This window comes from Catharus ustulatus, chromosome 3, assembly GCF_009819885.2.
Source record: "Catharus ustulatus isolate bCatUst1 chromosome 3, bCatUst1.pri.v2, whole genome shotgun sequence".
NCBI lineage: Eukaryota > Metazoa > Chordata > Aves > Passeriformes > Turdidae > Catharus > Catharus ustulatus.
The window spans coordinates 34489512-34499562 of record NC_046223.1 but is presented as its reverse complement, the minus strand read 5'-3'; positions in this window follow the sequence as shown (position 1 = coordinate 34499562).

Below are 10051 nucleotides of genomic sequence, written 5' to 3'. Positions count from 1 at the left end.
ACAGCTAAAATATTCTGTCTTAGTGATATTAAATAAAACTGTGTGGTTTAAATTTAGCTATGTGTTTTAGCAGACAGGCTTGCGATGCCTGGTTCTTCTGACTCTAAAAGTGAAAGGAGAAAAAAAATACAAGTATTAATATTCTGGCGAGATGCAACCATATATTCCTAGAAAATAAATATTTATGAAATTCCTAGAACTAATACCTTGTCCTCACTGCAGCAGGTGCTTGTATGTCAGATGTTCAGTTTTGCAAAGCCTGCATGGATGACTCCTCCTCACACACTCAATTCCACCTCTCCAACAAACAGTTAATGATGTTCTCAGTATTCATGGAAGCCTGAAATTTCAAAAAACACAGGGAGCACAAACAGGGCTTCTTTGATTTAAAAAAAAAAAAAACAAAAAAAAAACCAAAACTTTTTTGTAGCATTTTAACATTTGCTAGCCTTTCATCCTCCTTTGTTTTGCATTTTTTATTGAACGTGGCTCGGAGTAAAGAGGGTATAATAGATATCCAAAAGAATACATCTTTACTCTGTTGGGAAAACAGTTAATTATGCTCTCTAACAAAGCTGATCCCTCTGAAAGGTTATCTACTAACTTGCAGTTTATTAAAGTAACGAAATATTTGAAACTACATGTTTGACTACAGGAGGAGTACAGATTTGTTTCCTCTCAAATTGCTAACAGAAATTTTGGTGAGAACAGCATGGCAGATAAATTTAGAGGATGCAGCAGCAGAAAAAAAAGTCTTTATCTTTCAGTCTTACAGGAGTTCCTATTTCCTATTCCATTAACCCCTCCACACAGAACACTGTCTTTCCTGATTGTAGGTCTATGGTGGTGGGTCAGTTTGAAACTGGAGAAAAGTCCAAAATACATTGTTTTGGCGAGGAGGGACCTCTCTTATCTCTTCCCTCCCCTACCCCAAATGTAGAATTTCATCTTCTTGAACACTGTGCCCAACATTAGATTTCTTATATTATTTTCCAGGTAATTCATCATAGGACACTCACAGCTCTTATACAAGTGCAACACTAACTCAAAGTATTTACTACATATGCCTAAAAAAAACTTAATAAAAGCCAGTTCTAGTTATTTGGGTTTTCATGGCAAATTCATGCCCAAAATATGAACAACTCTTAGTTTTTAAAATAAATACAAGTATTGCATATTGTGCATATTTAATGAGATTATTGAGCATTTATAGTAGACTTTGAATGAAAGTGAGTCACTGCAACTGTGACATGACGAGACAGTACCTCCACTCGGGCATCCACCTTTAACATCTTCCCAGCAATTTCTCCAGGGCTTGCACTTCGCTTTCCTCACAACCCCCTCCTATTTGACAGGTGCAAATCTTTATTGCCTTCAAGAGGGATGATAAGAAAAGCAGTGTGTAAATTCTGAAGAAGAAAGGGGAAATAGTGAAGTATGCCACAGCTGTGATGTGTCCTTTACACCACAACATCTACATCATGTTGTAGCTGCTGACTCTGGCCCTCATGAGCTGCTCCTTGGGAAAAGTTGTTATGAATATAAAAAGGCTTTGCTCAAATCTTGGATGTTCATATCAAACTTGTTAAGTTTGATAACTTTAGCCTAGCTGCAGAATCTTCAGTGGCTCAGAGCTCATACAAATTTCAGCCAACAGCATTTTGCACTGTCCTGCCTGTGCTGTTGAGATTCCACCCAGGACAATTACTGTAAATCAAAGTGGTTCATTTGCATTGTCCACTCTAGCCTGGAGTTTCCTTTTGCTTCCAGTAACTTGCAGCCAAGCATCCTTATTCTCCCAATTCCTAACACATTGGGCTTTGGTGTCTTGCCTGTCTCCAGGAGCAGAACAAAATACTAAATGAGAAAGCACTTCAAAATGAAAACTCACTACCTTAAAATTTCCTGGCAATGTATCTTGAAAAATCTGTGCAGGGAAAAAATGTTAACAATTATAATGCAGATGAAATACCGGACCTGAACCATATAGCCGTTTCCCTTTTAACTTAATGCACAGATATCTCAAACTGAGGGTATGAGTGGGCTGAAACAACTAATCACATTTTGGCACAGACAAGTACAAAAGGAAACCCAGAACTACTAATTCAACAGCTTGAAATATCAGCTGCTGCACGCAAGATCTTTACAGAGCTCCTCTGAAGAGAACATACCCTTTTAAAATTGTGATTTCTCATTTTAAAAATGTCAGAAAAATATCTCAGGAAAATTATGGAAGAATACAGCATTATTGATATAAAGCGTGAATCTACTGAAGTCTCATAGACATAAGGTTCCCTTACCTCCACTCGTAATTTCTTTACATACATTCCTCTCAGCTATCAGGGTCCTATCACACATTTTGCATATTCTCCATGCATATGTTCAGAAATGTTATTCAGCAATAAAAAACAGGTCTAAAATAGGAGAAGTGACGTAAGAGAAAGCAGTTCAAGGAGGTACAATAACATCCTACAAAGCTGTGTCCCCCATGGCTTTGGGGCTGCAAGCATCTCAACACATCTTTGCTCCAAACATTTGCCAAAGACCTTCACTGTAGGACTCTGTGGGTCCTTGGGGACCCTATAATTGAAGGCACAAAGAAACATATTCATTTGTCCTTCAGAGAGAAATTAGATGGATAAGTATGCTTCTGTGACAGGACACTTACCTATAGCTCCTCTGCAGCTAAAGGGGTGCAGCTGTGCTGTTCAGCAGGCATTTCCATGTCACTGTACCCTTTTTCACCAATGCGACATGAATGACCCAAGTGTACCTTCATTCCACTCTTTCTCTAGGATCAGCAGCTGATTTCAGTGACTCAGAAACAGACTCTTCAAAACAGAGTATTATCTAAACATTAGCTGTTCACCCAATTGATACACAGTAACCGGATAAAAATGAGAAAAAGACTCCATCCTTCCTTGCCTATACTGTACCTTTCCCTACAGAATTTAGGTAAATTACACTTGAGAGCAGCTACCTCGTTCCTTCATGTGTAGGAGGGGAAGACAGCTTCTCCTCTGACTTGTTCTCTTTGTAACTGCAGGCTTTGATCCTATGCTTGGGCTAGATGAAGGGAAAACTAACAGAGTAGGCAGAGACAGACATACAGGAATGCCCTCCATTATTTCCTCTTCCACTGACCTCTTCCAGGCTGCTGGTATATTTGTATTATCCTTATCTGTCATAATTTTGCTTTCTTTAAAAAAAATATTCTTATTGTTCTCACCTACAGAACAGCAAAAAGTACATAAATTGGCAATGGATTTACTTTACTTTTTATACAGGTAATAAACCTAGAAGCCCAAAATCTGACCTCTTAAAAAAAAGTCAGCATATGATTTCTTGACAAATATGGAGTTCACCAGTGCTGAAAGGGGAAGATCCAAGTCTTGCCCTTCCTTCCCTCCTGCTAGCTGCATATCTTCCTTCTACCTTGTGCTGGGGCTCTGCCATTCAGTGAATGCAAATATGAGTCACAGAGGTAGTAAAAATACAATCCATCAAAAGGGAATAGTGTTCTGCCCTATTAAGAAACTCAGAAAAGGATCTGACAAGCATCTCAATCAGCATATCCAGGAAGTTGGACCCTGCAATTAGAAGAGAGGAAGAAATAGAGGGGAAGGCAGGAAGGGTGAGATGTTCTTTTGAAAGGAAAAAGCTCAGTGGCTATCTGAGTCCATAAGTAAAACACTGAAGGAAGAAAGAGGGAAAATCAGGTTTAAAGGTTGCTGATAATAGCAGCATCTCAAACCCTTCTCAGCCATAGGAAGGCTTTGGAACTGTCTTGGCAAATATCTCTTACTGCTCATGTACAGCTATAATCCTATGGATCTTTAGCTCCTCCTCTCCAGCTTCAACAAATCTGCATTTGAGAAAAAGTGACTGAACATACATTAAAAATTAGTTGCTAGGAAAAAGGAAGCATTTCTTTACTGCAGGAATATTCTTCAATGTCAAGGAGCTGCTGGCAGTGCTCGGCCTCTGGGACTATGCCTAAAGAGCTGCAGCAGAAAAAAGCTCTTTCTTTTATATGTAAGTGCCAGGATACTGTTCCCCATCCCACCCAGGCGCAGAAATGGCCCTAGAGATCCATGTATTTTAACCTTCAGACTTTATTACCATTAATTATATCTGGAAGTGAAGCCAGGATCCCCAAGAACACGGTAGTAGGAACAAAACACAATCATCCATCTGCCTAGCAACATGGGTTGCCATGAATACTTCTCCCCATGCTCCACAGGCAGCAGGGGCTCGCCACTGAATGCTGAGCCAGGCTCAAGGGCCCCATACTGGTATAGAAAGATTGCTTCCTCAGATGGAGACCTTGCATTCCATCTCCAAGACTTTCCTCTGGAGCCTAGACTGTGTCAGCCAGCAGCCTGGCATTTGGAAATTAGGGACTTCTGAAGTACTGAGATAATGCCAGTGGAATTGCTCTTGCAAGAAGCAAAAGCAATGATGTTTGGGACATCAATGCCATTTAAACTCCATTCATCCCTTCTCTGTTCTTTAGAGGAAGTTCTTTCCATGTTTTAATACCATGCCAAAAAAAAGTCCTCAAGAACATGCTATCAAATCACTGACTTCTCACACTTAGGAAAAAAAGTAGAAAAACCTGTGAGTGGTACTGAGGACATGGAAATACTTTGTAACATTCCTAGCTCAGGATATCTTTGAATCACAAACCATTTGTATGAGATTGAGAGACAGAGTATTTAAGTATTTAAGACAGTCATTGTGTGGTTCTCTAATGGTTCTCCACCTGCTTTAGGCCTCATTAGAAGAAAGGACACTCAGAGACAGGTTTTGACTGTCCCAGAAGGTTCATTTTGCTGTTCTTAAAAAAGCAAAAGATTACTTGACAATTATTTAACATTTAAGGGAGCTTCCCAATAATATGGTTATCTAGAAGCTGTTTAAAAATAAAGATTCATGAGGAAAACACAAATTCAAGGTTTCAGACTGACATTTGGACAATTGTAATTTAAAGGAACTGATGAATACTGGCATTATGTTACCAATATTGTGAAGTTAACCTTTAAAAAAAGCTCTTACTTTGTTGTTTGCTATATCATAACATGCAATTTAAGAGCATGAAGGCCATAGCAGAGATAAATAAGCCCAAAGTGCATTTTACAAAGATATCAACCATGACACAGAAGTAGTTAACCTTGGGATGAGAGAAGGAACTAAAGGTTGTACATCTGAATGATCATATATGGCCCTTCATCAGTTGAGGCATGACATAGTACTTTTTAATACTTAGAAAAATCTTCCTAGTTCATGAAGTAGAAGAACTACTTCCTTTTCTAGCACCTGTCAAGATTATTTGGGCATGAAAATGTTGCTGTATTCACTAAGTTAGTAATAGTCAAAACAAAAATGGACCTGGATATAGAAAATTTAAACATTTCTGATTACTTTCTTCAGAATGCAAATCGTCATTTATTAAAAATAATTCTAAACTATCTGTGTGTGAAGATGATGTTTGGATAACTGATGTAACACTATCCTTTTAAATCCGCAGTAGGATAGTAAGGGAGAAAATCATCTTCCATAACAAGTCCCATTATCGTGTTCAGGATTTTACTTTACAAGTCTGACCCTGCTACTTGCTCAGGTTAACTTTAGAATTTCAGTGGGAATAAAGTTAAGGTCTGGGGGGATGATCTTAATTCACAATTTATTCATCTCCACTAACACAAATGACACAGGATTAAGCATAATGTTCTAGCATAAGCACCACCTCAATTCTCATTCATCTCAGTGGTTTTTTATTCGAAAGACTAATTGCATGGCTAGCTTGTTTTTCCAGGTCCATGAATTTCATTTATTACTTAAATATAAGCTTTAACTTCACAGATATCAAATGCATTTCTATATTTAAAGTTGACTCTAAGTAGAGACACTGTATAGAGTATGTTTTCTAGACTTCCTATACAGACTTAATATTATAAAATGAAAGTTGCATTGAAATAAAAATATACTTTGTTATTTTAACAGGGGAGAAAAAAGAAATGGAACTAAGATACATCCCAGAAACATTTTCTATACCTTCAGAATAAGAAAGAAATCGAACTCCTATTTGATTCTCTCATGAGGGATAGGGAACTTTGATGCACTGTGGCAAGAAGATATATAGCTGTATTAATGAAAATCTAATCTGTGCTCAGAGACTTTGCATGCTGGCTATAAATGTAAAATATTCATACCACAATAGACTGTTAGACTGTCAAAAGTGGAAGTTCAGCCAATTTACCAGAAAGAGTTGACATTTTGCTGTATTCTTCATTCTGGGGAACTGAGAAAATAAGCTATCAAAACCACTCCTCCACTTGTAAATTTTGCCAGTGCAGCTATTTAGATATGGCATAAATCTAGAAATAGGAAGTGTTTGTCTACTGCACCATTTAGGCAGAGTAACTCAAACTAAGAGCAATAACAAATACTTTGGATTGGTGAGTTTTCGTGGCACTGTGCCAGGACAAGAAGAGGCATCATTTCCTTTTGTATCACCTTCTCTGCATGACCCAAGGAACGATCATGAAAGGATTTGAGGAGAAAACCGATTAAGCTAGAAAACACACTTTTTTGGTGGTTGTAGTTACCAGGCTGTGGGCTGGGCTAGTGCAGCAGGAAGGACAGTGTAAGAACAACTGACAGAAGCTGAAGAAACACAGACCTGCCAGCAAGGAGCAGCCTGACACTTTTCGGCACAATCCTCCAAGAAGGGGCTTTGTTCTGTCATTGGCTTGCCTTCTCCCAGATCAGATGGCTGCTGAACTATCTCCAGTCATGCTCCATTCACATGGAGGTGCACCGAGGAAGCAAAAGCAGGGCTTGCAAAAAGAAACATAATTATTTATTAGACTAGCTGACAGAGCTAATGGGGAAAAAAAAAATAAAAGCCCAAAAAAAGCCCAAAAAACAACACCACAGTGGTTTTGGACATATAATCCCTTTTTCAGCTCTGAAAAGAAATTGCATCCCTTCAACAGAGTGCCTTGGTCATCATTTCCAAATAACTGCAGCTTTATTATCTTACCTCATTGGAGTGAAATGGCTAGGCAGGAGCAGCAAGGTAGAGGTGTTTGCAAAGGAAAACATGATAAGGACATTAGCCTTGGGGAATAAAAGACAAGCAGTTATCACATGCAGAACCCTTAAGGAGCAGGGAAAACTGCAACATGCTAAACTGATTCTAATAGATACCGCAGATAGATGCAAATAAAGGAGACTTCACTGGAAGAGGCACTTAAGCATCCTGATAAAGCCATTTAAATTGTCTTTGGTTTGGGCAATCAGAGCTCTATCACTTAAGAATTTATGAAACCTGTGCAATGAACCACACCAGGGAAATGACAAACGACCTGAAAAATAACCCAGGAAATACAAATAGGCCACAAAGTACTAAGGGGTTATTACTCTGTGAGACTATTCTCATTTGCTGAATAGTCACATAAGGACATGCACAGCATAATGCAGGGAGCAAGAACTGCTTAGGCCATGGCTGCTGATAGACAGTTGCTTGTCAGACACACTGATCACACCTAGGTCAGTGAGTAAAATTACTCCAGCATATAAGGATTTAAAGTATAGGAAAGCTGTAATCAATTACTTCCTCACTTTAGGAAGCCATGGCTAAGACTATACAGGATAGTGAAAATGGACTACTTAATATAGTAAGTTTTACCTGCTAGCTGAACTTTCCAAAGTGAAAATACAAGTTTAGTAATCTGTCTGAAACTCTGGGTCTGTAAACCTTTGATAGGCAAACTCTTCCCAGTTCTATTTCATTAGCACGATGATTTACCCTCAGGAACAGGATGGCTATGGAAATAAACCTAAAAGTGGTATCACTTAGAGTGCAACATAATTATTTTTTCTAATTGCTTATTGAGATATATATTAGAACACAGTTTTTATATATATTTATACATATTTGCATGATACAATAGTATTTATCAGCATTGCTGTGTATATCTGTAACACCTTGAGAGCTGGAGCTATTGTCAGTTCAGGTTAACTCAACCAGACAGAGCCCAGTTTTTAACTAAACCTCCTGTTCTGGAAGCCTGAAGACCAAACCTTGCTGCAGTGGTTTGAGGCAATAATGTCTCTTAGTGACCTTACCTTCCACTACCAGCTCACATCTCTTAGTCTATAATGGAAGAATCTGGTAACAGTGGGTATGGATGTGCTGGTATGTCTCCTTCCACCTCCCTTCCCCTCATCTTGGCTGTTCAACACAGCACAGCATATTTAATAATTTAAATTGATAAACATAGCCGTGGCTCAGGGAGTAGTCACACATTCCATTTTGTCACTTCTCAAAGACTGCAGCTGCTGGGACAATAAAATCTTAAACCACGGTAGCCAAACTAGAGACAACCTGGCATTGAAATTAATAAGTGTGGGTTCTTTGTTACCAGACCTCAGCTGGGAGCCTGGATAAGTATTTTAACCCCCATTTTTCAAAGACCAAAACATGTAAGTGAATGTTCATCTGCAGTTGTTCACCAGATTAAGAACCAAGTTCCAAGAGCTCAGGATGCTCCACCTAAAAAGTGGTGTATATCTGTTGCTTGTAGGCTGAGTATCTGTGTTGTGTATTTTAGGATATCTTTACGACAGTATTTGTTTCTCTCTCCCCATTTGCAAGTAGTTTGTCTTTTATGTGCAGCATGGAGCATCCAAGATGCCTTGAAGGTACAGATGGCATACCCACGTGCTGAGCCTTCTGAAAAGGTTCTCCTTTTGTGTCCTGTGTGCCTCTTTAAACATCCAAAGATGCTTTTGGAAGCAGATACAATACTTGAAGCCTTCCCTTGAGTAGCACCACCACTTTTCCTCCTCCCATATGAAATACCTCCATGCTAGAAGTCGAGATTTCACAGAACTGTAGACAGACCTGTGATCACCAGATCCCAAGACACTGTTGGTCTCTAGCCCTGACACCAGCAAGTTTAACAGCATCAAATAACAAAGTGGTGCAGTAACATGTTCTCCCTTCTAACTCATGGTCAAATATTTACAGCATTCAGAGTGGTTAAAGTTGGTAGGGACCACAGATGGGGTCATTTGGTCCAACGTCTCTTGGTGTCCCCAGCAAGCCTGCATGGCCACAATAGTCTTTTTATTAAGCAGTTTATCTATGAGACCTTCCAAAATGGCTACCAGAAATCTGCCAGGATGCTCATGAACTGATCTGGTAGCCATGAAGATACACATGATTGTTCCAATCTAAAATTTCAGGAGTCTGAGAACCTCTTGTTCTCCTAAACAACTCTAGCATCCAATTTTTCAGTATATTTTCAGAAGTCCCGTTCCCAGAGTGACTGAAGAGCTCCTCAGTAAATACAACACAGTCCCAGAAAGGATTAAAAGAGGTTTTTTGTCTTTGTGAATTACTCGCATTCAGTATTGGAAGCAAGACGCTGATTTTCAGAGCTCCATTTTTATAATTTTCCAACCTATATTCATTAATATAAAATATAAATGCATAAAGTTATCTGCCTAGAGCTATTGGCTTCCCTACAGATTTGAGAAATAAGAAACACAGAGGAGAATGTCTGATTTGAGGCTTTGAAAGAAATAAATACCCATCTCTTTTTCTCAGTAGGGACAATCTTCAGTAATATCAGAGTTAGAAAAGAGTTGGAGGTGGGAGGACCTCCAAAAATTCACAGATCACACAAAGCTCCTGGCCTGGCATCCTATCTGCATAAGGTGTGGATGGTTTTAATGGGGCCAGTGCCATTAGCAGCAAGTCAATGGCTGGGAAGATAACTTTTGTTTTTAAGAGAACCATTACCAAATCCTTTTCTCCATCCTCCCCACATCTTTCAATAGCCTGGTGGATTGCAGCAGATAAGAGTTGAGTTTATATTAAGCATAAGGTTTCACAGACAATCGAGGTTGTAAGAGCTTTTTAGTCAGTTTTGTGATCACAAATAATTGCATGGAATTAATCACTTATATTGTCACTTGGAAATCAAGAATAAAAGTGCTAATTTCTGGAAACTGGAGAGAGCACACGTGCTATCTA